The sequence below is a fragment of the Gopherus flavomarginatus genome, unplaced genomic scaffold, assembly GCF_025201925.1.
Source record: "Gopherus flavomarginatus isolate rGopFla2 unplaced genomic scaffold, rGopFla2.mat.asm mat_scaffold_313_arrow_ctg1, whole genome shotgun sequence".
Classification (NCBI taxonomy): domain Eukaryota; kingdom Metazoa; phylum Chordata; order Testudines; family Testudinidae; genus Gopherus; species Gopherus flavomarginatus.
Window position 1 is genome coordinate 77,802 of NW_026115032.1, and position 3,183 is coordinate 80,984.

The following is a 3,183-nucleotide window of genomic DNA, read 5'->3' on the forward strand; positions in this document are numbered from 1 at the left end:
GTGTAGTTTTGGGGGGTGCCAAATACTTTAGCTTTAATGGCTAACAATGTTATTTTTTATAGTAAATGTGTTTAAACAGTTAATAAAAAGCCTTTGTAAATGGTAATATACCTATTTACAGCTTTGTAACCAAAAAGGTTTTAAAAACTGCAACCTGTATTTTTTAAATGTGTTATATGGTCTTGGTTTTTAAAACAAAACTGCTAATTTAAAAAATAAACCACCTTAAACTTTTAAGGGGGGGTTGTCTTAGTCGGTTTTCTTAAAAAAGGCGGAAAGGTTTTTGGCTACACACTTTAGTTTTTAAACTTTTAAACTTTAATGGTTAAAAAGCTTAGTTTTAATAGTAATTTAAAAATAAACCACGTTAAACTTTCACAAAACTTATTTTACATTGTTAATAAGTTAAAAAAATAGGTATTACTTTGAAAACACATTTTAAAACGGTATATAGCTTTTGTTACAGGGTTAAAAAAAAGTCGAAGTCTCTGGCTCTTTAGATAAGGGCGGAGGAGGGGGGGTTGTCTTAGTCGGTTTTTTAAAAAAGGCGGGAAGGTTTTTGGCTACACACTTTAGCTTTTAAACTTTAATGGTTAAAAAACTTAGTTTTAATAGTAAGTTAGTATGCTCTTTAATACCTGATCTGGCTATTTTTTGCTTTAAAAGAAGACCTTTTTATGTTTTGTTCTTTTTATTTTTAATTTACTGACTTACAGAGGCTGTTTTTGCTGACAGCCGCTCTGCTGCAAAAGCCTACTGTTTTTACTTTAAAATGTTTCGCGTTAGCCTAAAATTAAAAAAAACAAACCTTTTTTTGTTACAACACGTTAGTTTTATAGCCCTAAACTGTTTTGGCACACTTACGTGTTATTAAAACACCTGTGCCTAAATAAAGGCTATGGGTCTGCATTTTTATTTGTTAAATGGTAAAAAAAGCAATCTTTTCTCTAATCCACTAACTCGCAAAAACTGCTTAGCTAACAGGCGCTTTGCTTCTTTGTCTTTCTAATTTACTGGTTTACAAAATAAGGGATATATAAACCGCCTGTTACTAAAAAACCTAGGGTGCTTCTGTATAATTTTTTATTACGACACATACAAAAAATTGTTTTTTCGAGTCCTTATTCTTTTGCAAAACTTAATGTAATTGTAACTTCTGTTTGTTAAAAAGCACAAAAAAGAAGCAGCCTTCTTATCTCTGATTCACTAACTCACAGAGGCTGCTTTGCTAACAGGCGCATTGCTTCTTTGTCTTCCTAATTTAATGGTTTACAAAATAAGAAATATATAAACCGCCTGTTACTAAAAAACCTAGGGTGCTTCTGCATACTTTTTATGACAATACATACAAAGGGGGTGTTTTTTTTATTCCTTTGCAAAACTTAAGGTAATTTTAACATGTGATAAAAATGGTGTATTAGTAAAAGCTTATGGTTTTAACATTTATAAAAACTCTTTGTAAAAGGGCTACGTGGCGGGAAAATGCTAGGGGTCTGTTTCTTTAGATAAGAAAAAAACAGTTAAAAGGGCGGCGGGAGAGAGGAGGGGAGGGGGGAAAGGAGGGGGCTGGCTCTTGCTTAAACTCTTGAAACACTAGGATTGGTTGGTTCAGGAAAATGAATTCTATGACGCTGTTGTAAAACCACCTCTGATTGGGCCGATCCAAAAGCGGTGATAACAAGCTGGAGAGTGTCAGAAGCAGAAAATCTCCCTCATTCTACAGAAAGACGGGCAAAGGTAACAATTCTCTCTCTTTCTCTTTAATCCTACCCTGTGCTCTCTATCTTTGCTCTTTGCAAAGCGGACTCTCTCCTCGCTTTTCTTGTCTTGTAACCCGCCCTGATTCTGAATGCTTTTTTACCCTGTGCTTACTAAACATTCTGCCTGCTTCTCTCTCTCTGTCTCATTCTGATTCCGCCGCGTTCTTTGCTCTTTTTTCTTAATCTACACTGATATTGAATGCTTTTTTACCCCGGGCTTACCAAACAGGCTTTGCCTTGGTCAATTTTCCTTTCAAAACTCGTTTTTTCTTAACCTGCATTGGCATTAACTAGTTTTAATGTGTTTTATTTACTAGGGTTAAACCAGAAAAGCTGCCTCGTTTTACAAAAAGACTGCAAAGGTAAACATTTTTTAATTTTACCCTGAGCTTTATTGTATTTTTCTTAGCCACATTTTTATAGAGTTTTTACCCTGTGCTTACCGAACAGGCTTTCTCTTTGTCAATTTTCCTTTTAAACCTCGTTTTTTCTTAACCTACATTGGTATTGACTAGTTTTAATACGTTTTATTCACTTTTATTACACTGCCTTAGTACATTTCCTTTTAAACCTAGTTTTTAATGTTTTTAAAAGCCTTTTTCTTAGTAACCCTTTATAGTTTTTGGCCATGTGCTTACTTAACAGGTTTTGCTTCAGTCAATTCCCCTTTTAAATCTAGCTGTATTGTTTTTAATATTACTTAATAATATTAAAAAGCTTTTTTTAACCTATGTTGACATTCAAAAGTTTCAATCCCTTTTTTACCCAGGGCACCCCAAACAGGCTTTGCCATGGTTAATTTTTTTTAAACCTACTTTTTAAGTATTTCCTTATAGTTTTTGCTTATGTCCTTACAAAACAGGTTTTGCTTCACTTAATTATCCTTTTAAACTTAGTTTATAATGTTTTTTTCTTAACCTACATTGGTATTGAATAGATTCAATGCTTTTTTATCCCGTGATTAACAAACAGGTTTTGCCGTAGTAAATTCCCTTTATAAACCTAGTCTTAAATATTATTTAACTTTTCTCTTAATCCACCCTGATATTTAATACACTTCCCCTAGTAAAACACACACACACACATTTTTTAAAAATGGCCGACAGCGCCAACCAAAACGGGGGGTGGGAAGGCGGGACAAAAGCCCTAAAAGGGGCGTGGAAACCTCTCAAAATTTGTATGGTGCTGAATACTATCGAGCTTATTACTACTCGGGCCCCTAGGGGTTAGGCCTCTGGATCTGGTGTTGGGACCCCCAGGGGTTGGGCCCCTACAGCTATGGTTCGGGCCCACAAGGGTTGCGCCCCTGGAGCTATTGTTCGGGCACGCAGGGGTTGGGCCCCTGTAGCTATGGTTCGAGCCCCCAGGAGTTGGGCCCCTGGAGCTGGTGTTGGGGCCCCCAGGGGTTGGGCCCCTGGAGCTA

General features: G+C 36.0%; 1 long non-coding RNA gene across 1 annotated transcript; it reads left to right on the top strand.

Moving 5' to 3' along the window:
• Positions 1 to 1,511: 1,511 nt before the first annotated feature.
• Positions 1,512 to 2,259, top strand: LOC127042152 (uncharacterized). The gene is made up of 2 exons (XR_007771866.1): positions 1,512 to 1,737; positions 2,078 to 2,259. It is a non-coding gene; the product is annotated as an uncharacterized LOC127042152 (long non-coding RNA).
• The last annotated feature ends 924 nt before the right edge of the window (positions 2,260 to 3,183 follow it).